We start from the raw sequence: 27,720 nt of genomic DNA on the forward strand, positions 1-27,720 counted from the left end.
CCAGCAGGTCAGCCCCTAACCTGTACTGATGCATGGGGTTATTCCTCCCCAGGTGCAGTACCTGACACTTGCCTTTGTTGAATTTCATGAGGTTCCTCTCTGCCCAACTCTCCAGCCTGTCCAGGTCACGCTGAATGGCAGTGCAGTCTTCCGGTGTGTCAGCCATTCCTCCCAGTTTTGTGTCATCAACAAACTTGCTGAGGGCACATGCTATCCTTTCATTCAGGTCATTGATGAATATATTGAACAGGACTGGACCCAGTACTGACCCCTGGGGAATACCGCTTGTTACAGACCTCCAACTACACTCTGTGCCACTAATCACAACCCGCTGAGCTCTATCTATCAGCCAGTTTTCAATCCACCCCACTGTCCATTCATCTAACCCACGCTTCCTAAGCTTGCCTATGAGGATGATGTCAGCATCCTATCTGTTTAAACCAGCCTTGGTAGAAAGAGAAAATTATTACATTTAATAACACATTCGTGAAAAAGGACTTTATCAGTGAAGTGGAAACTACAGCAAGTCAGCCTGCATATTTGATAAAAGATGGAATTAGTAAATATATTACTATATGAAACATATAAGGGGGAGAGAACTACAAACCTTTTGTATCAGAAATTCCTACCTCACAAATCTACAAGAATTTTTAAAGAAATCAAGTAGTACATTGATCTATGTCATCTATTCGTAACACATTCATACTTCCAAAATGTGACAATGGTCTTTGTCTCTAAAGGCTTTTAAAGAAAAAATAAGGTAAACAGAAGGTCCTGTAAAAAAAGGTTAATATCTTAGTACATGAAAGGAAAAAGATGGTATGAACAAAAGTGAAGTTTTTCACTCTGGAGGGAATTTACTATTGTAGCTATCTGGAAAGCATGCTGCTCAACGTATTTGTAAATGTTCTAGAAAACAACTAATAATAAGACTACTAAGTTTGCTGTATTGTTTAATTATTCAAGATATATGATCACAGAGATCTTTAAACAAAAATCCCACTATATTAACACAGTGCACAATGAAAATGAAATACCCTGTCAATAAATGCAAAAAAGCTAATGGAGGGAAATGTCCTAACTACACCCGTAAGATATTGGCTGCCAAATGAATTATTATCACTTTATGGAAGAGGCAAATTAATTTATTGCGTGTCTAAATTAAAATAAATAATGAAGGATGTGAAGGCCTTTTTTCACACTTGACATAATTAAATTGTGAAATTTGCCATAGTGTGTATACAGGCCAAAAATATAATGGTATTAAAACAGGACTTATTAATGTAAGTCACAGAGGACAGATTTATTAGTGGTCATCAAGAACAATAAGTCTAAATATAATCTATAACTGAAAAAGTCCTTAGGACATTTATTTCCAAATGTAATGACAGTAGAAAGGCTATTCTTCACCTACTGTTACACTGTTTTTCATAAGTATATGCTAACACCCTTTGGATTTTATCCATTTTGAACTACGGGAGTAATAATATATTTTAAGTTTTCATTGTCCGTATGAGCTAGCTTTCACAAAACAAGCTTGACTAATAATTTTGCTTTTTTTATTAATATACATAAAAGCATTTTGCCCTTTCTGAGTTTGTCTAAAAATTATTCAGTATCTAAAAATGACTTGAAGAGGATTAGCATTTAAAGTTAGCTTAAAAAGAAATTCCAGAATTGTAATTCAGCATAATTTAAGTCATTCTTTGAAGTTTAAAACTATTTTGTTATTATTTTTTATTATCTTTTCATTAGAAAACAATAGAAAGTTAATTTTTAATCGTGGTCTCAGACTACCCAATAACCCAGTGTGTGCATTTTTTACACCAAATTCGCACAAATTATCATTATGTATGTATGATAGGAAATAATTTATTTCAATAAATATTTATGATATCCTGCTTTAAATGGTAAATATATCCTAATGAGTCCACACACTGAAACACTAAAAGTTACTTTTGCTCATGCTGTTCAGAATACTCAATTAATAAATAATTTACCTCTTTAAGTCAACAAGAGGCAAAACTTGTAGCCTGTAACTAGAAATAAAGCAAAACTGATCTGCATAATGCCCACTTTTAATGTAAACTGAATTTTGAGGTGAATATTTCTAAGACAGCTATTCAGAACAACTCAATCACCTGGGAAAATCCGAAAGTATTAGAGCTCAACTCATTATTCCATATGAAATTCCAACTCTAAATTCTGTTTTATCTATCTCATTCTTTTTAGATGAAAAAGAAATTATACCTCTTATAATGTTCATCTTTAACTGCCTGAATTCTGTAATGGAAATTCAGAATTTATTTCTATAGATTTTTAATTTATTATGCCAGTAGGAACAAAAGCATCCAGAAAGGTCCAAATTAATAAATTCATAATGTCATGATGATTCCAATTTATGGCATTTCATCCTGTACTGCTCATAATCATACAAACTCTTACTGCCTCCAAAGGTCAGTAGTAATTCACAGAATCACAGAATCACAGAATCACCAAGGTTGGAAAAGACCTGTAAGATCATCAAGTCCAACCATCAACCCAACACCACCATGCCCACTAAAACATGTCCCACAATGCCTCATCCACAAGTTCATTGAACACCTCCTGAGATGGTGACTCAAGCACCTCCCTGGGCAGTTTATTCCAGTGTCTCACCACTCTCTCAGTAAAGAAATTTTTCCTAATATCCAGCCTGAACCTCCCCCGACAAAACTTGAGGTCATTTCCTCTTGTCCTGTCGCTAGTCCCTTGGGAGAAGAGACCAACACCCACCTCTCTGCAACCCCCTTTCAGGTAGTTGTAGAGAGCGATGAGGTCTCCCCTCAGCCTCCTCTTCTCCAGGATAAACAACCCCAGTTCCCTCAGCCACTCCTCATGAGACTTGTGCTCCAGACCCCTCACCAGCTTCGTTGCCCTTCTCTGGACACGCTCCAGCACCTCAATGTCCTTCTTGTAGTGAGGGGCCCAAAACTGAACACAGTATTCGAGGTGCGGCCTCACCAGCGCTGAGTACAGGGGCATGGTCACCTCCCTACTCCTGCTGGCCACACTATTTCTGATACAGGCCAGGATGTTTTTGGCCTTCTTGGCCACCTGGGCACACTGCGGGCTCATCTTCAGCTGGCTGTCAGTCAACAGCCCGAGGATCTTTTCTGCAGGGCAGCTTTCCAGCCACTCCTCCCCAAGCCTGTAGTTTTGCATGGGGTTGTTGTGGCCAAAGTGCAGGACCCGGCACTTGGCCTTGTTGAACCTCATACAATTGGCCTCGGCCCATTGATCCAGCCTGTCCAGATCCGTCTGCAGAGCCTTCCTACCCTCCAGCAGATCAACACTCCCTCCCAACTTGGTGTCATCTGCAAACTTGCTGAGGGAGCACTCAATCCCCTCACCCAGATCATTGAAAAATATATTAAACAAGACCTGTCCCAAAACTGAGCCCTGGGGGACTCCACTTGTGACTGGCTGCCAACTGGATTTCACTCCATTCACCACAACTCTCTGGGCTCGGCCATCCAGCCAGTTTCTTACCCAGCGAAGAGTGTACCTGTCTAAACCACGAGTCGACAGCTTCTCCAGGAGAATACTGTGGGAGACAGCGTCAAAGGCTTTGCTGAAGTCCAGGTAGACAACATCCACAGCCTTTCCCTCACCCACTAGGCGGGTCACCTGGTCATAGAAGGAGAACAGGTTGGTCAAGCAGGACCTGCCTTTCATGATCCCGTGCTGGCTGGGCCTGATCCCTTGGTTGTCCTGCACATGACCTCTGAGCACCCCCAAGATGAACCTCTCCATAATCTTCCCCGGCACCGAGGTCAGGTTGACAGGCCTGTAGTTCTCCGGATCCTCCTTCCAGCCCTTCTTGTAGATGGGCGTCACATTGGCAAGCCTCCAGTCGTGTGAGACCTCCCCTGTTAACCAGGACTGTTGATAAATGATGGAGAGTGGCTTGGTAAGCTCTTCCACCAGCTCCCTCAGCACCCTTGGGTGGATGTCATCAGGCCCCATAGACTTGTGAGTGTCCAGGTGGCATAGCAGGTCGTTAACTGCTTCCTCCTGGATCACAGGGAGTTTATTTTGCTCTCCATCCTTGTCTCTTCAGCTCAGGGAGCTGAATACCCTGAGGATATCTGGCCTGGCTTTTAAAGACTGAGGCAAAGAAGGCATTAAGTAGCTCAGCCTTTTCCTCATCCTTGGTGACGATGAGCCACGTGTTAACCAGGTGTGTTTTCCTGTTCCTCTCAGTGTTCCTCCCTGTCACTGAAGGGATTGCAGAAAACACCTCCCGATCCTTCAACCAGTCGCCCCAGTGCTCTGAAGTCCCTTTTAATTGCTTTTAGACTTCTTTGTGCAATCTCATCACTGCCAACCTGCAAAACGAAGAGCAGGTAGTGATCAGCGGGCCGTACCAGACCAGGGAGTTTCCTGGTGACATCTCTTACCAGGGCCCCAGGGAGGCAGCAGACTTCCCTGTGGGTTGGGTCTGGTCAGCATATTGGGCCCTCTGTTCCCCTCAGAAGGGAATTACCTATGACAATTACCCTCCTTTTTGTCCTAATGGAAGTAGCCGTAATGCTCGGGGCTGACTGACTCACCCCGGGCAACCCCCTGGATGGATTTTCATCTATGTCCTTATTATCCTGGCCCTCAACTTCCAGAGCCCCATATCTGTTGTGTAAGGGCAGCTGGGAAGGTGAGGGAGGCCGGGAGGGGATTCGCCTGCTGCCCCGAGCAGGGTCCTGTTTCCATTCCCCTCGTCTCTTAGGTCCCCTCCTTCTGCCCAGCAGCAAGAGGGTAAGGGATCCTCTGCTTCTTGTGGAGCCTCCGTCCTCTGCCTTTGCCTCAGGGACGGTCCAGCGTGGCTCCACCAGTCTATCTCCCTCTCACACTCCCTGACACTCCTCAGCCTCTCCACTTCCTCTTTCAGCTCTGCCACCAGGCTGAGCAGATCGTTCACCTGGTCGCACCGCACACAGGTGGTGTCTCTCCCGGCCTCAGGCACGAGCAACAGGCTCAGGCACTCCTGGCAGCCAGAGACCTGGACAGCCGTGTGCCTGAGCGGGAGCTCCATCTGGGTCACCACATTCCTTCTGGCGATGGCTTTCAGCCGAGTGGAGACCATAGCCAGGGCTGTTCTGGGAGGGCCATGTGCACTCGTGGAGAGAGCCTCTAGAGCCAGGAAGGGAGGACTGCACCCTGCCCGCAGACCCTGCCTGCGCAAACTGACGCGCCACGCCCTTCTGAAGTGCCACACCCTGTTCACCGCGCTTCAGGTCGCTCGCGCTCCCCGGGGGCTGCTCTTGTACGCGAGGGGCTCAGGCCACTGCCGCTTTTGTCCCAGCCCACACTGGGTCAGAGCTGCCGCTCGTCAGGAGCTCTCTCCGACAGCTCGGCGGGGTGGGGGGTTGCGGGGGGCGGGCTGGGGCACCCTCTCTCTCCCTGCCCTTTTGTCTTCACGGTTTGCCGCCTTAGGAAGGGTCCCCTGGCGCGATCCTCCGCTGCGGAGCCCTTCACCTCAGTGGCTAATTTATTTATCCTGTAAAGTACTTAGAGATTATTCTGTAAGAAAATCACACATAAATATCACTTACCATCAAAAATATATGAATTGCCATTCCAGATCACGTAACTGAGTACCCAGTCTTTTTCAGCAGATTGATTTAGATATTTTTAAAGAAGGACTTATATGAAAATGTTCATGTGTGAAATCTGGTTTATATAAAGGCAGCAATTTTTTTTTTTTTTTTCCCCAGGTACATATTAACATTCTTTCACAACATGGTCTATTATCAACTTTTTTTTAGGCTTAGTACATTTTTGGTCATGGCTACGTTAAAACTTTAGGAATTATGACTCCTCTGGAAATTCAGGTAACAAAGCCATGGCTATGTAAGTGTACTGTATCATTCCACTATAGACTCTCCTACTAGGCTCAGGGAGACCTGAAGATGAACCTTGCCAGTGAACACTGAGGCAAGGAAGGCACTGTATTCCTTAATCTTTCCCATGTCCTTGGTTGGTAGGTCCCTTGCCCCATTGAACAGAAGGTCCACACTTTTCTTAGCCTTTCTTTAGCTGCTGTTTTACTTACAGCAGCTCTTTTTGCACTTCAAAACCCTTTCTGGTTTTAGCTCCAGCTTTTGGGTGATCTCTCTAGCCCATTTCTGTTTCCACATTCGGTTTACTTCTGGGTTTTTTGTGGCTGAGCTGAGTGGGGAGTTCCCTGTTCATCCCTGCTGGCTGTCTTCTGAATTTGCTCAATTTTCTGCACATTGGAATGGATCATTCTTGTGCTGTGAGGAGGTTGTCTTTGATAAGCAAATGGCTCCTGGGCCCCTTTGCTCCCCAATGCAGTTTCCCAATGGATCTTGCCAAACAAGCTGAAACTCCCAGAGCAAGCTGAAATATACTCTCCTGAAGTCCAGGGCTGTGGTTGTACTACTGATCTTTCTCACTTCTTCCAGGTTTTTAAATTCCCTAATCTCATGGTTACAGCTGCCAAGGCTGCCCTTGCCAAGGCAAGCCTTCATATCTGTAGTGGGATCTTCCTTCTTTGTGAGTAACAGATCCAACAGAGTATCACACCTATTTGACCCATCAATCAACTGCAAAATTATAGCAAAATATTATAGTAACATAAACTTGCCTGGTGACATTAACTTAGCAGAACCCTGACCATACGTCTGATGAGGGTGTCACCCAATATACTCTCATAGAACTTATTTTCTTAAATTTGTTCACAGGGTTATATATATCACAAATCTGCTTTTAAATCTGCTATGGAAAGATCTACATATACATAAAATAGCTTTTTAACATTATTACCTTTTAAATCACATGCAAGTGCATTTTTGGAGAGAAAGTATGGGTTGACTGACAGTGAATCTAAGAAAGCTAAGTGATTCAGTTCACTTTAATGTTATATATTTACTTCCAAAACCACTTTTGAGTTGAAATGATAAATATTTTTAGTTATCACTCATTAATGGTTTACAGGAAAAAATGTTATAGTAAACTAATCCAGACCCAATAAATCTCCTTTACAATACTAGCTTTTTAATTTTTCCTTCCTGTTTTACTCCTTTCAATTATTTAAAAGGCTACTCTATTTACTAGCATCTCCAAGGGAATTTAAATCCCTCATGAAATTCTTCCTCAATATTACAATTCTTCTCAGTTTGAACTAGCCTCCCACTAGTTTGTCATAAAGTCTCATAAGGGTTATCTAATTTAATCATCCTTCAGAATTTTAGAAGCATTTATACCAATAGAGCCATTACCTTGCAGAAACAATTACTAAAATTATTCTTAACAGTAAATATATGTTCATCTTTCATATAATTTAGTGGCTAGAGAGTATCAATGTTAAAGGTCTGGTTTTCAGGACTTGTCTTGGAAATACAACCCATTAAGCTACTATTGTGCTCTGACTTTTATTCATTTATTTATTTATTTTGAGATTTTGTTTGGGTTTTTAGCACTTAATTTACTCACATTGTACTTTACCTTATTCTTCTGTGGAAGATTCTGTTTTCTTATGGTTGATAAGTCCCAGAAGAAATTTTGCACAGTCATCTAGATTGTTCATCGCTCCTTAAATCGAAAGGGAGAAGTCTGGGAAAAACAGGGCTTGCTTACTTGAAAACTTTAAAATATTAAAGCTAATACTAAGCCAATTCCTACTGATGATAACGCACATTTTCTTTTAACAGTTACTTTATTTGATACACGTTTTCCAAGGGAAGAAACACTTGAAGTTACTACTTCTGTAACTTTGTTTCACATTTAGCTTAGACTGAAATTATGCTGTTTGTACAAAACAGGTATCTTTAATGCTGTAATTCTGTAAAAGTGTTAATAAATACATGTGTTTCCAAAACAAAGGTATACAAATTCTAATGACCTTCAAATATTTCTAAAGAAGCATCAGTGTTGTATAAAACTTATAGATTTGCAATCTCACTGCTGTCTACACTTATATGTGTAGTGGACAATGTATGACATCTTACAGCAAAAAGTCAAATTCAAAATATCTTCTGTAAAAGACAAAGAAGACTGGGTTTTTCCTCCTGCAAAAAAAATTCTTATGTTCCTAGAATATTCATACTGGATTGCATGTAAACACATATCCTACAAGTGCAAGAAGTGAGGCTTGATGTACTTGCATCCTCTATTTTGAATGAGGAACGCAAGTACACATGTAATTATTAAATCACTTTTAATAAAATGTTGATAGTCATGAATAATGCAAATACTGAAGATGATCAATGTCCTTGACAGACATGCAATTGTGGTGTATTCAAGTGGGTGTATGATATTTAATATGGTGTTGAAGAGAATTTTTTTAAATTAAAATAAAAAGCTCAGATACATATACACAAAAACTAATCATGTGTGTAATTACTTTGTAGGAACATGATGAGAAGCAAATGCAAACTTTGATTAAAAAGTTAATCTATTTACTTTGCCAGGGGCTATCATCTCTCTTTTAAATCAAAAAGAGAACCCATGTATTTTAAAATCTAGGATTCAACAATGTGACCGGACGTTACATGCTGCTGCCATGCTCTGGCTAGCCTTCTGCTTGATAAGCACAGAAGGAGCAGAAACAATAGACATTGTGTAAGACAACAAGTCATGAAGTTTGAATATTAGAAGTTTAATAGCAGAAAGGCTAAGAGTGATCATTTAGTGAGTAGAGTTGGACCAAATGTATGCATTGCTCTTGAATTTAATATCCTGCAAAAGTTGCTGATGAAACCAAGATCTGTTTCAGGATTTTGTTTGCACAGAACAAGTGTCATGTAATTGCAACTCAGTCTCATATAATTGCCCATACTTGATGGGTATTAACAGGGAAAATTAAACACACACTGTTATTTCCACTGTAACAGATGGATTATTTTCATCCCATCTCATAATCTCACTCCCCCTTTTTTTAACCCTCTTGTAGAATTCATGAAATGGTAAAAAAAAGTTTCATAGAAATCGAGACATCAGCCTTTCCCGTGTTTTTTCTTTGTTTTAATTTGCTGCCAATTTCTTTTAAACCATATCTTTATAAATTTTTATTAAAGTTGTCTTTAGTATTTCTTGTTTTGGGGGTAAATAATCTCCTTTCTCTTTTTAGGAAGTTGAAGAAGGAACTGTTAGGTAGAGTAGAATGGTTAGAAGCAGGTGTCTGTTGTATTAAACTGTCTCATTTTGCATCACCTCTGGTTCTAATCCCAAACGTCCACTTATCTAGACTATTCCTTTATCAGAATGCTTTCTTAAGGGGAAAACCATGAAATGTGACATGTTGAAAAAAAATTTTAGAAAAAATAACTGCGGGAAATTATCTGGGGAAGCTTTAATAGCAAGATGACATTGAATATACTTGCATAAAACACAGGTGGTCAGAACTTACTATGATGTCTTCATTGCCCAGTCATTCACTTTGTTTGCTTAATTACAAACCAGAAGGTGGAGCCCTCAGTTACTTTTTGAGTCAAAGAATAGTGATTGCAGTAATAGTGTGGCAGTTTTTACCTTTATGGTAACCATCTGTATGTTCTGTACCATATATTCCACTATGCTTTTTAACAGAAAAAAGATCTCAAAATATTAACCAAATTCCTGGCTGAAAGATGTATATATATACACATATAGAATACATATACATTTCTCCATATATTCATATTATATGTATGTGTGTATACACATACCCACTCACACACATATATAGGATAGCTTTTTAAGAAGCTGGCATTTAAATTTTCACAAAATTTAACCCCTTCTGGACTCTGTCAATGCTAACGGGAGCTAGGTGAATTACTATCAATAACTCAAAAACATAGAAAATGAAGAGAAGCTATGTGGGTCTTCTTAGAAACTTCTTTAATTCATAGAAGAATCTGAAGTTTTCATGAACACACAAAAAAAGAATCAGATTCTTTTAAGGTATGCTCTTGAAAATTGTTTAACAAAGGGGCAATAAATATTATAGATCATTATACATCCTGGTTTAGAAAGATTCTTTCCCCAGGACCATGTATAAGATCACTCTCCTTTTGGAGAAGATATTTTCTTATCCACTTTGTTAAATCAAAAGAAGAGAGTAGAAACCTTTTGGCTCCAAGCTGCCATTAGTCACAGAGGATCTCAATGTTGAATGCTAGAGAAATCCAATTACTCTGTATTTCTTAGAAGCAGTGATCAAGTTACTTCCTGGCTCTTCTTCTAATACCTGCTTTTCTTCCCAAGGTATAGGTGGACACATTACAAATATTATAAACCTTTTTGTCAAGGATATTGTGCATTTTCTGGAAGGCCCTGTCTGTTTTTTTCATTCTTTATCTCAATTCATTGAACTCACACACAGAACACACACACACAGATGCATATATACCTGTGTGCATGTTTATTTTTCCTTGACAAATATAACTATAAATATAATAAATTTTTTTGAAGAAAATCTTATAAAATGGCTAATATGGACAGGCTTCTTTCAGATTCTGGGATAATATGAGGATCTGAACATCAAAGAATTTTCTAAATTTATAGTTGATATTCATCTCCACTATATTGGGGTATCTTCAGTGTAAATCTCTATTTAAGCTACACCTTTGTTGTCAACAAAAAGATAGAAATATTTTCAAAACAGGAGTGGTCTAGCCTTTGTATCTACATTAAGCTCAGAAGGCTCACTCTCTGAAAGTATCTTAAAAAAGAACTAGGGATGACTGGGTGACTGGCTTGGATGAAGGTGCCTGCCCTGTAGATACCTATATTGTACCACAAGAATTTCACACCATTTCTCCTGAGTATATGAATAGCATTTACAAAGGCCAAAAATAATTAGATTTCCAACCTTATTCATAATAATTGTGAGCAGAAAATCTTCTTTGAGTGGTGCATCTTAACATAAGATTACATTGTCATAAGTCATTGAAGTATTACAAGGAATTGCAAATAAATTATTTTTCAGATGGCCTAGAGATTCAACAGAAAATTACTGACAATGAATTGTTATTCATTCAGCTGACACACATTAAGAGAAAGAATAGAATGGATAGCTGCAGCTTTCCAGTGTAAGGTTTTCTCTTCTTCTCTTGCTGCCTTAATTTATTCCAGGTTTTTTTGCTGGTTGCTTAGCCATTTAAGTAAGATTCCCTCATCAGATCAGAGGCTAGAAGATAGCTGTCAGAAAGTTGCTCAAGTTTGATGTATGAGGTGACAGCAGTATTCAGGGAAGAGTGATTTTGCATCACTCAATTATAATCCCATAATGAAGCAAAATTACTCATAGTGAAAGACCCCTGTTGAGGAAATATAATCAGTATGATCTCAATAAGAGAGTTAGATCCACTGCCCAACTAAATGAGTTACAATGTTATGTGTACACACAGTCTTAATTTTCCACAGTGGCCTGGTTTCATTCCACCCTCATTTTAGCAATTTAATTGAGGGTAGAATGTGAATTTCTCAGTTGTCCTTACTTTCTGAGTTTAACAGTCTTTGAATACCAAAACTAGATTATTTCCAGATGAAACTGTACAGGAAAATGCAGTTCAGGAGAGCACCTAACGTATTTCAACTCCTATGCAGAATTTAGCCCATGGGAGCAGTCTAGAACTAGCACACATTACATTGCCTAAAATTAATATTGCATGGGCACTTGGTTCACATACCAACTATCTCTCTCTATAGATCCACTCAAGTTGTGCTACACTACTTGCTAATGTAGACACAGCCTTTGACATCTGAGTTTGGAGGACAGTCTTCTTAACTTCCCACTGGAGTCAGCTGAGAAGGGTGGATACCTTCAGAGTTTTATTCCATCTCCATAAGATCTGTTACCCTTCAAAAACACTACACTCTCTGTACTCATTATGGGCAACTAGGCTAGGGTTATGAGTCACTCATAAGTAAGTGCTTGAAGTGAAACATCTTGAAGCTGTGTCTGTGTCCCAACTTAGACCTACTCCTTCCTGCAAAACCCCAATCTTAAAATGAAATCATCTACTCACATCCTTCAAGCTCAAAATTCCACAAGCACATTCTGCAAAGTTCCTGCAAACCATCCAGGCTAAAGGTTATTAACAAACTTGTAACTAGATGCAGGAAAATGTGCTTTTCTAGCAAGTGGGAAACCTATATAAGTTAACCATCACATTTATAATCTACCAGGTAATCTAATTTTTATATTTCTTGGAGAATAAATAGTTCCATATAGCAAGAATAGCAGTATTTTTCTTTGGCAAATTTATTGAAAGCTGAAGGAAAATCCTTGGCAAGAAACTGAATTAATCTGCAATTAAGATGCTGCATGAATATCAGAGGAAAATATGCCATAATATCAGTGATGTTAAAAAAAATAGAATGAAAACTAAGAGAATCTTCTTGTGAGATTAACCTTTAACATAAATTAATAGAAATGATCAGAACTGAACAATAAATGAGCCTGCTCTTTGTTAAGTCTTTCATTTTATATGTTAACACTTTCTGTAATGCTTAAGGCACAAGTCACAAGAAGTGTAATATAAGCCACAAGAAGTGTAATATAAGCCACAAGAAGTTTACAGTTACAGTTTTATTTATCTGAAAGAAGCTATTTTATTTTTTACAGGCTCCAAGTGAAGTAGCTAGAACAGAAAACCTGGCATACAGAAAACCTGGCGTAGGTAACCATCAAGATCCTATAGAGATAGTACACAGTTAATATATTAAAATAATAAATTCATAGCCAAAAGCGCATATATTTTTCTGATATGATTTATGATTCTATATATGAATATCACCCAAACATCAACTTCTGCCAGTTATAATGGTTTCTTATTGCAAGTGGATTTCCAAACATTAATATCTTCAACTGGGAATGCCTCTGAAACTACAACTTTCATAGTGTCTCCAGCCGATACGATCTTTACTACTTTCATTTCATTTTTATTTATAATTCATTAATTCATGAAGGTGAAAAGTCCTTCAACTAGTATGAAAAAACCCAACAGTTTAAAATCCCACAGCAGAAAAAAAAAATATTGAAAGATCTTTAACTTTTCATCTCTTCTGCTTTTTGGAAGGTTGATTAGTCCCTATGTGACAGTAATATTAATGTTGATTTCTTGAAAAGTAGATGTCCGCGATTATTCAGTATAAATTGAAGGTAAAAACAAAACTTTATTAGTATGCATCCTTACACTTCTTTGCCCCTCCACAGTTTTCTCATAACAACACACTTTCACTTCTACTTACTGCAAAGAACTATTCCCTTAACTCCTCCAGATACTTTGTAATAGTAATACATTAAGCTCAAAACCACCTGGATTTAGGTATTTGAATAGCTGAAGGGAATTTTTATTTCCCTTTAGTTTTTTTGTCTTAAACAAAAGAGGAATGTTAAATTAAATTTGTGAATGTCACAAATATTGAAAAATTATTGAAAAACATCACCTGTAGAAAAGCAAAAATTACCATCTGTATGCAATTTTAAAAACTTCTTTCTTTGAAAAAATGTATTTGGATTTATTTTAATTTAGATAAATATAATTAATGACTATTATTTGTTGTAATTAATTAATATTGCTAAGTTTCTGGACACATCCATACAGTGATCTCATTCCTTTCAGTGATGGCCCTATGTAAAATGTGAAACCGATCTGACATGGGGGAATTTGGGTGCCGCAGTAATAAGAACAGAACCACAGCACTCAATGTCATGTAGTCTCAAATTTATTTACTAAGCAGCATGAGTATAGCAGCTGGTTAGTGATTTCTATGCTACAATGCGCACACACTTCGCACTTGTGAAATCAAGGCTCCAGCCCCTCTGGTCCATTTTAGACCTCTATCATGGATCCAGGGTATCCCCATATGTAGAGACAATTAGCATTTGTTACATAGGTCATAAGGACAGCTGCCAAATGAGTGACACAAATATGAAGCTGTTAACAGTTACAAGGCAAATTAGGTCATCTGAGCTTCTTTCTTTCTTTCCCACATGTACCAGAGTAACCTAAACCCGCAGGGCTGGGTAGACATACTCTGGGTCTCATTTACATGAGCAGTTATCTCAGGGGTAGGTCTTATCTCATTGCAATAGCAAAGTTATGACTGATCTAGGTGAAAATTTAGTATGTAAGGCTTGGATGAGAAATTAGCAATGATGAAAATGTTGGAAAAGATATGGAATTACTGGAGTGAGTCCAGTGAAAGGCCACAAAGAGGATTAAGGAACTGGAGCATCTTCCATATGAGAAGAGGTAGAGAGGGCTGGGACTGTTCAGCCTGGAGAGGAGAGGCTCAGGAGAATGAAGAAGAGAGAGACAGACTCCTCTCAGTGGTGTTAAGAGGCAATCTGCATAAAGTGAAACACATGCTATTCTGTCTGAACATAAGGAAACAGTTGTTTACTGTGAAGGTGGTTGTACACTGGAACAGGTTTCCCAGAGATATTGTGGTGTCTCCATCTGTGGAGATATTCAAAACCTGACTGAACAGAGTCCTGGGCAACCTGCTGTAGGTGACTGTACTCTGATTTGGGCAGGGAATGGCCAAAACAGTCTCCAGAGGTGTTTTGTGACTTCAACCATTCTGTGATTCAGTGATGCAATTTTTCAGCCTTCCTTTCCACCCACCCCAGTCCACCCACCTCAGTATTTTTATTGATGCTCTTTGCCTTCTCTCAAGAAGGTACCATAAGCCTAGCAGGCACACTTGCTTGATACCTTATGTGTCACCACTAAAGAATTCCTAATGTGAGGAACTAACATTCCTTACATGAGTGAGGCCCTAATTAAAATGCACTGGGGTCACTGGGTCACTGTTTGTATGGTCTGCATTATCCCCTTGGTTTCTTGCATTTGCAACTGTGGAGTGGCTCAGTTTCAAAAAGAGGAGTGGTGAACGCCCCTCTTGGAGTGCCAGAATTATCCCTACTTGTAAATTCTTCCTGCTTGGCCATGCACAAATCAAGGAAAAGATTCATCTTACCTTAAACATAAACTTAATAGAGTTACATAATCAAGTTTGTGCTGGTTTCCGTAGGCTCACTTTAAAGTGAATGAATACAAACCGTTAGTTCTGGAAGGTTAGAATTTCAGAAATTCAGGATCATATATCAAAAAAACCAGTTTTGATCTAACTTTGCAAACAAGCTATAAATTAATATCCTGTACTGCATTTTTAATTGTGTTAATTAATGATTATGTTTCCACACCAGTAAGGATGCATAATCACAAAAAGGAAATTCACACTAAATATTATTTAAACAAAGTTTGCATTTCTTACCAGAGTTAAAAATCAGAATTAATCTATCAGTGATAGACCTTATTTGTTTTTAAATTCATAAATAACTTTCTCATCTGGGTCACCTTGAGATTTTTGTTTGTTTGTTTGTTTGTTTGTTTCAAGATATGCTGAAATACCACTGCAGCTGGCTGAAAAATCCAGGGCTTGATTTAGCAAGTTCTTGCTTATGCAGACACTCTCACTGGTTTTAAATTGTATGGGTTATGAAAAAAGAGTTAGATGGGTAATGAGTTCAAGATAAGTCATGGAACAGGAATGATGTGAAGTGAATGCTGAAAATAATTAGCAATACTCATTGTTATGTTTGGTATGTAGTAGTAGTAAAGCAATTAAGACCTAAAATCAAATTGGCTTACTTTGGCCTTACTGTCCTCTTTTTTGATTTTTAATCATAGATTAAATATGAAACACTGTTTTTTGAAGGGTAAGCAAAACAAAATCTATTTAGGTGGTTCAAATGTAATATTTTTGCTATCAGGAAATCTTAGAAAAGAAACAAGTATCTGAAGAATAGTGTATCACTATTAAAAAACATAAATAGCAAAAAAAAGGAACACTGTTAGAATGATTGAATCTGTCTATAAATAATGTAAATCTGTTATGTTCTTTAACAATTTTTGCTAAATATGAAGCTAAAGAAAGTTCCAAGTAAAACACTGGTAAGTTGAATTACATTGACAAAGTTTAGTTCAACCACCCATCCTCCTTCTCCCCTCCACCCCCAAATACTTAGTACTTCCAAATTAATCAGATATAATTCTTCTATAGCATGAAGTCCAAAATTCAGAGTTAAGCAGTGCTTAGCTACTTCAAAATACGAAACACAAAATCTCCTTTATTAAACAAAGAACTACCTACAATTAGCCATTGGTAAATGTAATTTTTATATTTACATACAGATGGGTAGATATAGATATGTAGATAAATATCATTGCCAGAAGTTGACATGCTTATTCAGGAAGTGGAATACTTGCCTTTTTTTGCCTTCTTCAGACTGAAGATACAAGAATTTTACTAGTATCCAAAACAGGTGTGTGAACTTCCACCAACTACAACACTTTGGATAAATTCTACTTTCTGTCCAGTGGTTTTTCACCACAATATGTATAAACAAAACAGGCAAAAGGGCAATAAGAGCGCCATTTATCATACGAGCATTCTTACTGCAAAGCCATTATTCTTTTTTTTTTTTCACATTTATGAATCTTTCACCCTTTTCTACATGTGACCTCACTTTAATAGGAATTCAAAAGGATGATACAATGGCTTCTAGCTTTGAAACACCCACCTATATCTTCCACAATGAACCAAATATTTACAGGAGACTGGAAAGACAGAGTAAAACAAGAACATCAAAATGACTGCAAAAAAAGCTATTGCTAGATTAAGTAATGTCTAAAGGCATATAATGATCAGACTCAATGGTATATACAATGGAAAATGTGAGAGGTATAAAGGGCACTGCTTCTTTGCTTCCTCACTTTCTCACCCCTTCATTTTTTTTCCTATATCAGCTTCATTAACAGAGGTGCACTACCAGGGAGATCAAAGATGTAAAACGTCTACTAGGTCACCTCGTCTGCAGAGGCTGTATGTACCTTAAACAATTCACAAGTAGGGCCTGGTTCATTCCAGCACCTGTATTTTCTGTTTCCTTTGTTGCATTTTACAAAAATTAGCAAGTAGTGAAGATGTGCTCTATTAATTAAAAAAAAAAAAAAAGTTATTCTGGTCTTAATTATATCTTCCACTTTTTTATCTTCTATCGCAATAGAAAACTTTTTTTTTTTTAGGATTTCAACTCTTCTGAGAGCAACTGTGAAAGGGCTTGCTTCTCCTTTTTAAGTGTACTGTGGTTTGCCTAAGACTTTTGCATGTTTCAACCCCTGTCCCTATTTTATCACTTTCATGAAGAATTAGAATAACCAGTTTAACGTCAAAAGTGCAAAATGTTCCCGCTTGAAATCTAATTGCAGTCCATCTGGCCTTAGTTACAGCAACAGCTAAATAGAAGATATTAAGTAGAACATAATTACATATTACATTTCAAAATTTGAAAATTAGAAAGTAACTTGACTGAATAAACTGTGGTGCAACAATATATATCACATGGAATGTGCATTCGTTCCAAAACTAACTACTAACTGGGATAATTTATATAATCATTATCAAGTGCTTCCTCTTTCTGAATTTTTCTCTTTGACATTTTTGCATTAAGAAATCATTAAGTTTTGTATTTTTATGTAATTTTTCCATTTAAATTACCAAGCAGTTACTCATTATGGTTATGACTGTGCATGGCTTTTAGTGCTAATATATCTCTGAAAACATATTGTTTATAATTACAAATCCTTAGCTTTATGACTTAAAATTTCAACTCCTCCCTGAAGCTGGACTAATATTGTTCCTTTGTCTTCAGCAAAACTATTCTGGTTTAGAGAAGCTAGGAAATTTGCTCTTTTTTACTGCACCTTTCTTTCTGGTAGGTTTTAATTCAGTAAAATATATATACCTTCTCTCGAAACTCCAATTTTCCTTTCTATCTGTGAATGCGTATAGACTGTTCTAAATGCAACTTGTATGATGATGTTGGTACGGCATTCTCTTCCTTTTCAGTACTTCTGACACCAGGTTTTCCATTCCGCATCGCTTTAGTTGCCTCTTCAGTTGCCCTTCAATCCTTTATTGTCTCTTGTCAGCTCAGACTGCTCCTTGGTTTAATCTTCCCCTTTCCCACCATTACTGGCTGTCATCTTTCTCTTTTTCAGTCCCTTTTGCCTCATACTTGGCCCTTCCCTATATTACTGCTAGCCACCTGGCTTCCCATTTTTAAACAATAGAAATTGGAGAGAGGAGACAGCAGGACTTTTCTGGGCTTCTCTCATGCAGAAGGCTACAACCACTGTAGATGCTAATCACAACAGATTAGTAATTGGAGGCTATGACTATACCTGACATACTGTGCTACTTTTATATGACAGACAAAAGTACAAGGGAAGCACATGTCAAAAGTCACATCAATTTTAATAATATTAGGATTTAATCCTAGCATGCTCATCTACAGTTTGGAATTGAAGTTAATGCCCAACTGTGTCTGCAGTAGTCGGTGTATCAGTTAAACAACAAAACAGAATAAAAGAGAATGTAGGGACATGCAAATATGTTGCTGACTTATCACTTTTAAGTCCTGAAACAAAGACATCTGACAAACTGCACCATTCCCTGAAATGTGTTGTCTTAAATACGTCCCACAAAATTAAAAGGAAAAAAAAAGTAACTGGGAACTCTTCACATGCATCAAGTTTATTAATCTGTCTGTTTATCAAAGAAAGATCTGAAGACATGGCAACTCACAAAGATGTTTCATATAAGCTAGTAAATAAGTAAACTGCTCAGTAGTAGGTGCTCTTCACGTCCCTTTCTCCAGCAGAAGAGTTAACTACAGCAAGTGTATGTAATGTTTGATAGTTTAAAGAATGCTAGGAATATCCATTTTGTTTTGTGTAAAATTATTTTATTCCTTTTCTTAAAAATAAAAGATTATGTTCACCATTCAACTTAACGTAAGGCATTAACTTCTAATCTGATAACATACATAAAAGTCAAGGTTTGTTAAAGTATCTCTTAAACTAAGTACATGAATTTCAGGAAAATTGAGGAAGTGTACATAATATAACATTTTCCTCAGAATTTTTAGGAAGAACTAAAAATGAAGTGACCCATGACATGAAATAAGGGCATTTAAGACATCAGGAGTATAAGTACTTGGCCTTGATGGACTGTTGATGAGTTGAAAGTCATGCTCTTGCTGTGAAAAGACAGAAAAGCCCTAAAGCCTGTTCAGCTGTGCATAATGATCTGCTTTTAATTGCAACTTTTTGCTGTTACTATAATGATCTGCTTTTGATTGCAACTTTTTGCTGTTACTGAAGAAATCTGTGGTGGCAAAATCACATTTAAATAAGGGGTTTATATTTTTGCTGTAAAAAGGGAGACGGTCTTCAAAGCTGCACACACAGAGGGTTTGTTGCAGGTTTTGAGAGTTTTGGTTTTTTAAAGGTAGCTCATACCCTTGCTCAATTTTTGCAGTATTTTCTGACACAAATTATTCCATTTGTTTCCACAGAATGACATGCACAGTCTAATTACATCCAGCAAAGTTTCTAAGTGCTTAGCTTTAGGCACATACTTTATGAGCGTCATCGGAGTAAATGCATTCATAAGCAAAGATTATTTTAGATACATGTCTAACTGCTTTGTTGAACTAGTAACTCAGAAGTTACTCCATGGAAGTAAGAAAATAGGATCCAATAAAGGTTTGAAACACCTAAAAAAGTAAGTTTCTTTATGTAGAATCATAGGTTAGACGTAATCTTGAGTACAGGTAGGTGTTTACATGAGTTTGGTGTTGAAGATTCAATTACTCATGGAGATCAGCAGCTCAATTACTTGCCTAAAAATGGGTATCTTGTGCCATTTGAGATGTCAGACTGTGCCTAAGACGGGTACATTACTTTCACAGATATGCTTCAGGCCTTACCATGCCCTTCTGGAATGGCAATTAGGAGGCAAGCAGGGCCATAGCCACCACAGATGACACCCGTTTTGGCAACTGATTTAAATATAGACTGCCAAACTGGGCAAAACGAGTGTTTTCTTTTGAACCTTTAAAAAGTTTAGAAAAATAAGTAAACAGCTCCAAACCAGTCCATTTCTTAATCCAACTCAGAATTAAAATTCAGAGGTTTACAATTTTACAAAATCCTTTACAATTACCTGAAAGGAGGTTGCAGAGAGGTGGGTGTTGGTCTCTTCTCCCAAGTGACAAGTGACAGTACAAGAGAAAAAGGCCTCAAGTTGTGCCAGTGGAGGTTTAGGCTGGATGTTAGGAAAAATTTCTTTACAGAGAGAGTGGTGAAACACTGGAACAGGCTTCCCCGGGAGGTGGTGGAGTCACCATCACTGGAGGTGTGCAAGGAACGTGTGGACGTGGCGTTGCGGGACATAGTTTAGTGGGCATGGTGTTGATGGTTGGACTTGATGATCTTACAGGTCTTTTCCAACCTTAACAATTCTGTGATTCTGTGATTCTGTGAATTCAGTCTTTGTTTTTATTTTCCTACCCCAGGAAAAAACCAAACAACTAAAAAACCAAAAATCAAAGAAACCTCCAGGTTCAGAGATATTAAATAGAAAGATGTACCATAGGACAAAATAATGAGTTCTCAGCAAGTGACCTGCTTTTATGTTTCTCTCTCTCTCTTTTTTTCAGGATAAAAAATTATGCAGTAGAACTTCTCTACTATTTCATTCAAATGTGACTGTAGGCATGAGACAAATGGATATGCCTGAATAGACCTTTGAATACCATGGTAAAACCTAAATGGCAACTAGACAGTGTGGAATAGGAACCTATGACAAGAATAACTCGTGGGATGGATTAAATATCTTCCAAACCTCTGTAATTACAACGAATAGCATGTATCAGGGATGGAAAAGCCATCCCTGTTTTGTGGTTATAGTATGAATAGGGTGAATTGCCACCCTATTTACCTGAGCTTTCTGAAAATAGCGGACAATTTAGCCACCAGAGTGTACAGATTTTAAACATTGAAATGCTGCTATGATATTTTCAAAGTGGAGCTAAAATACAGAACTTTCTAATACTTTCCTTGGTCTCTTTTTGACATTCTTACTGAAGAAAGAAATCATACTCTGCATTAAACTTGTGGGAGAGGAAGGCATTTAGCCTGCATTACTCTCATCAGTTCAGTTAGAAGGAAAACAAACGTGACAATGATGTGGGTTGTTAGTATTTTTTTCCTGTGTAGTTAATACAAATGTGTCTTTTTAAAATTTGCAATGCCTAAAGCATTCAGCTCAGTATTAGCATTAGGCAAAATTACTTAATGAAACTTGAAAATGAAAGACAGAAAACACAGTCAGAAAGAAGTAACAGAGCTTGTTCATTAAGAGTATTAGAAAGAGATTATGGAAGTCGGGACATGTGCAGCAGAAGGAAAATTATTACATGATAGATGAGTTGTCCAAATTTTCTGAAGGTTTTCTTGTACTTATTCCACTACAGCATTGTAGACTGCATTTTTTCTAGTGCTTATTCTGTACAAAGTGATTCATATTTACTGTCCAAAATCCTCAACTGGACTGTAAATCAGAACAGCAGGGTAAAGTCCCCTAATGCCAACAAAGCCAGCCATGGAAAGACCATTCAAGAGAGAAATCTTCTTAAGTAGCACAGAGATGACAAAAAGAGCGTTCAAGGGAAAAGATGTGATATCTGGTGCATTTTCCTGCACTCATCCACTAATTCCAAGTGCTGCATTTATCCTACTTCCTAAGTGGGTAGAAATTACTATGTCAGAGCATTTGTTTATCTAAAATGATACAAAAAGTAAGTCTTAAGTTAACTTGAAAGTCAGTAAAATATTTCTGTGAGCAAACTATATCCAGAGGTGATGTAATGATAAGGTAATTAGTAGTTAATCTATGCATTCCCTCTCCCCAGGATACTGCTGCTGATGAGGGGTATTAGCTTCATATTTGTGTGAATGACTATGGAGTTCCCCTCAGAAGGCATATTATTAGCTGGACATGCTAGCTAACAAAGAGAAAATCCAGGAACGCTTCAAACTTGAAGAGAGATTTTATTTATGACTATGCAGAGAAGTGTATTTCCTTGAATATCCCTATCCTGCATAGTTTGACAATGAATATTTGAGGTCAACAAAAGCCCACCCAGGACTACTATCCTGATGTAGATATCCACAAGAGAAAATAGTGAACTAAGAACCACCAGAAAGATAGAGGCATACCAGTGATCTACTATCTGTTTAAATAGAAGCAGAATAAAACCAAGAATAAAATGAGAACTTGTTTACTTGGGAAAGGAAAGCTAAAAAAAGTTATCACTAGAAGACATTCTGATGGGAATGGAGGGAATGTATTCTCATGCTGGTATAAGAGTGCAATAGATACTAATTGTAATGGATGCAGAAAAGGAAAAATTCTTACAATCAAAACCTATAGATTTTTGAGGAGCTTGTAAGCAAGAGTGAGAGTAATTTAAATGGAGTTACAAATATATCATCAGCCATTTCTTCAGGACTGATTTCTACATAAGATAAAAACTGAATCTGAGATCTCAAAGGTAAAAGTTATGGGATAAGAAAATGCTATATGAGGCGTTAGGAAATATGTAAAAGCCAGAGGACATTCATGAAATTAAGCATGTAGAACTGAAAGGAAAATATTAATTAAATCTTTCAGAAAAGGTGGAACGAGTTTTTGCTATATATGGAGTTTTAGTCAAGCTTGATCCCAGACTTCAGAGCTAGAGATAAAATATAAAATATAAAATAAGCTTTCTAAATTGTCACTTAGTGAGATGGTGTTGAAGCACAGAATACTCAGTTTCAATGGACTAGGCAACAGAAACATAGGTATTTCTTTTTGTTTGAGGCCAGGTAATATGAGAATGGAGTATAATTTGAAATAAAAGCGGATTCTAGTTAAACAGTACTTTCATCCACACTTAGAAAATTGTTTGAGAAAAAACAGATACAATTTTTGTTATAAAAATTATCAGTTAAAGTCCTCTGATGTGCCTAAAAAAAAGTGGGCGAGGGATAATCACTGCCTATAACTCATATTTTGAGTCACATCTGAACTAGATTATTATTGGTTTAACCAAGGTATTTGGCAGCAGCATTCTGTTGTTCACTGCTGCTTGATATGCCCTACCACATTCTACATAGTATCTGGTTGCTAGCCCAGAAAGCACAGGATTTCCTTAAGTCCTCTGTTTTATCTCCCAGACCTGTTCAAATATCTTTGATATGCTACTGTGTACTAATGTCACTAGACACTGTTCAAGCAGGTGAATAAATCCCTGAGTGTTTTCTGTACGAATTAATGATAGAAAAGCATGGGAAACCAAGAATAATATGGCTGACATGCACAATCATTATCAAAATAAAACAACTTTAAGTGCTTCAGAGAGTAGAAAACTGACCTTTTCACAAAGGTTAAGTGTCATGGTAGAAGAGCCTCTATCGTAGTGCAGAGTGCTACTATTAAGTCAGCATTTTAATTACCTGACTGATTTACACTTCCAGTTTATTTACCTCTTCTCAACAGCCAGCTCATCTTTCATCTTCTGTGTGCAAGCACAAGCAGTGTGAAATGTTATTAAAACGCTTAGGCATAATTGATAAAGACGCAACTTCCCAGCATGCTTAAATGACTTTCAGCAGGACTTGTTTTCTTGTTATTTTTAAGATCCTGCCCTAAAGGTTTTATAAAGCCTGGCTTCCAAATCCAAGATAGTTGTGGTTTCTTGCAGAAGTCGCTGACTAATTATGTGGATTAGTGTAAGAGGCTAGGGCAGCAAAAAAATCTCAGTACAGAGGCAGGGAATGCAATGCAAAAGAAACACCTGGGAGGGAGGAAAAGACCTGACATGCTTGCAAGAAAGGAAATACAGAATTATACTAATTTGCATTATCCCTATTCACTTGCAATTAAGAAAACTGGGAAAACTGCCTCCTTAATAGTGATTCCAGGAGTGTAGCCCTGCTTTGCCCTTTGCATAGAAATCCATTTTCAGTCAGATGTGGTCCATAAGCTTTCCTGACTACCTAAGGATGAAGAAAACAAATTTTCTTATCTTACTTCAGCTACTTTAAAACTGTTTTTCCACAATATCCATTAAAGTAAAGTTGATTTGTCTTTCAAGGTGATTCTCATTTTATGGAGCCATAAAGTGGACATAGAACTAAAGGCTTTAATCTGAATGTCTTGTTCTGAGAAGTATTTTTCTTTTAAGCAAAACTGAGGTCCTGTTCCAAACAGCCTATTTTCTAATTACTATGCCCTGAGTAAGAGGCTGTTTTATTCTTATCAGCAGAGTTTTATTGAAAGAGAATCTACAGTCTTCAGCAGACAAGGAACCTTATCTGAACTCTGCCTTCATCACCTAATCAAAGCAGATTTATAGAAAATTGTGCATGTCTAAGGGACTGAGTATTTTCTTGAAAAGACCATATTGCAAAGGAATGACATCTACATCGTCAAGGACAGAACGTTATCAGATTTAGAAGCTGCCAAGCATCATAAAAGAAATTGCTGGTTGAAGCTCTATACTGTTTGCCATGTGATGTCACACTGGATATAATGTAACTGGATCTGCCATATCAGTGATATGGTTAAAGGATAATATTAGTCCTATGCCTTTTTTACTAAGGAATAATTCAGTTCCTAGGTGGATAAATGAGGAGACTGAAGACCTAATAGCTTATACCCTGAGGTTACTGCAAGGAAAAATAGTCCATGACTATCTCTTCAACTCTTATTTTATGAATGTGCATAAAAAGTTGCTCTGATAATTGATAATTGCAACTATTCCTGAGTTTTAATTATGTATTTAGAATATGCTTTTAATTAGCTTTACTTAGAAGAGTAAAATAGTTTCTTTAAACCTTGAAGCATTAATTTTAGGAGAATCTGTGTTTAGAATGTCACTTGAAGAGATGTCACTTCAGTATCTATTCACTAAAGAAGTCCAGTAATAAAGCAGTAATCAGATTATCCATCTGTGCTTCAGCTCTCCAAGCCAATACTCTTCTCACAATGTTTTCTGAAACCCACATTTTTTTAAAAATTAGTCATACTAGCAGTGTGATGCTTCTCACAGGTAATTGCTTACTTCATATACTGAGACCTTAAACCGTACGGACTGATTCTCTCTCTCTTTGGTCTCTGTATATATTTTACTAAACGTACAGTTCTTAATGTGTTCTATGCTTACAGCTGTAGAGACAGTACATGATGTACTAATAAAAAAGATAACAGAGAGCTTTGTTGAAAACAGCTTCTACATTTTACTGAGAAAATAATCTCCTTGGCTTCTACTGTCAGTATCTCTGATTCTGGAAATGATTCAATCACAGGAAAACAAACTGAAGTCCTAATGCACTCAGTGGCAAAACTGTAATTAACTTCAGTGAATCTAGGAATTTATCTTTTCTTTTTTGTCTGCATGTGGTATCTATCAACAGACCACTGTTAAGAAGAGCTAACCACATACAGAATTAGTTAGCAAAATTAGGTGTATCTCTGCAATAATGCATTTTTATGTACTGCTAGGAATCAAAACAATGTATGCCGTGGTACATTGGAGTGGCTGGTTAGCCCATTGCCAGTGGAGACAGGACTCACAGGGAAATTTGCACTGGTTCCAGTCAAGGCTAGCACCTCATTTTCCTCAGCACACTCCCAGCATCAAGCCATGAAAAGGCAGCAGCTGCCACAAACAAACAGAAAAACAAGGAGAGAGCAACCACCCTAAAATGGCAGGTGAGTGAGGAGCTGAACCCACTTATTTCATAAATGACCTAGCTGTCAAATGCTAGAGTGACTGGCACATGGTAGATACAGCATTGCAATGGGGTTTAGGGGACCATCACACTGATTCTTCTTCAGATGCCACTCCTGGTCTTAGAAGCTGTGCTTGTACCAGGAAAACTAAACAGCACCAGAAAATGTGCTCACACTCAGGCATGAATTTGGTGTTACAATTAACTGGCATGATTTTTTCTTGGAGTGGTTGCCTGCTCTTAGACAATGCAGGGGCACAGTTCAAGGAATAGCGTGTACAAGGGACTGTTGCTAATAGGCAACCTAAGGGGAATCATCCTGGTTGGGGGGTGGGAGGCACGGGAAAGAACCTGGGATTGGAGCTGTGCATGCTGTTTGGCCCTAGAAACAGCAAAATGGTCCTGGACCATTTATTCACCAGTAGAGATGTAACCTGGAATTCACTTTAGTTCTCAGTTCTACAGCTTTAAGATGATACTACCGAAACCTTTTGCAAAGCACTTTGTCATCTACTTAGAAAAAAATATGGGTTAAAAAGGGACTTTTCATTATTATGTTCTTTCAGCCCAACTAACGTTCTATTAAGGAATTTCTCACTCTTTTACTATATTAAGGTCTTGTTCTCATTTTCAAGACCTTTCCCAGCCTAGCTCCCCAGTACTTACTGATTTTCATCTCTTATCACATTACCATCAATGCACTCCCTCTATTCTGCAGATGGTGCCAGCCTTAGTTGTTTACTTGCCTTACTCCTGCCCAAAATATCTCTGCTTCCTACTGAGACAATGTACTAGAGCTGGCTGATTAATTTACTATATTCCTACCTCCAGTTGTCTCTGAGGGCCCACTTTTATGCAACTTTTACAATAAGACAGTCAATATATAACTTAGAATTGGACAGCTCAAGAAAACTAGTTTATTATGCAATCACTAAATTAAAAAAATGAATAAGCAAAGAAGATGTACGTGTTCTTTTCCTCTTTTAAGACCTTTGTTGTTTTTTCTACTTTACAAAAAAATTGAGACAGGAACCATACCTATCTCTTTAAGTTTATAAGCTTAGAAAGTTATAGGGTCCAAGCAGAGTGGTACAAGAAAAACATCATAAATTACAACATAATTAATTACTGCATCTAACTTATTAGCATACTACCACACCAGTATGATCCAGCTCTAGACATATATATTCTAGTGGTGTTGTCACTTGTGAGAACATGTATAGCTACAAACCAAAAACTGCAAATATTGTGGGTTTAAGTTTATTTCAGATTTTTTAACTAGAGCTTGAACATGTTAATAACAAACTAATAATCACTAATCCCTTTTACCAGTTGAGAATAGCAACAGGTGTAATTTTGTTGTAATTTTCAAACCACTTGCCACTGCTTTGTTTTTAAGTTGCATGAAATGTTATTACATTTTATGCCTGCAGTCTGGTTCTTGGTACTTCTCAGTCTTTAATGACCCCATTATATTTCTCTAATAGGTCTTCTTCCATACAACTGGGTTTTTTCCTTCTCAAATATAATGGATCTCTAAGTCCAAGACCTGTATTTCTATTTCTTCTAACATTTTCTTCTCCAACCCTCTGCTTTCTCATCTACATCGTTGTTCTACGGTGAAGCTTCTCTGACATTAAGGAAGAAACAAAACGGTTTATTTCTGGTGCTATTTTCCTACAACTTTCTTGGTAATCTAATAGTTCCTCTATTACATGGATTTTTCATAATTTAATCACAACTAGCCAAGTCCAGTAGTCACTCTGAGCAAAAGTCCTATAATTACATATATGTTGTATATGTTATGGAATGTATAGAATTCTAAAGCAATATTGTTGGCCTCAAAGAGTAACTGTGGAATAAATACGCAGTCATTGCACTAGTATATGTAACCTGCCATATCAGTTCTACTTTCTTAAAATTATCAGTGTAAAATGGCATGATTCTAGAGTAGAGCTGAAAGCAAGCAGGAATATACAAGGATAGCTCAAATGTCACATGATGTTTATCTCAGGATAGTTGAATCCATCTCCTT

This window comes from Gavia stellata, chromosome 1 (genome assembly GCF_030936135.1).
Source record: "Gavia stellata isolate bGavSte3 chromosome 1, bGavSte3.hap2, whole genome shotgun sequence".
Classification (NCBI taxonomy): domain Eukaryota; kingdom Metazoa; phylum Chordata; class Aves; order Gaviiformes; family Gaviidae; genus Gavia; species Gavia stellata.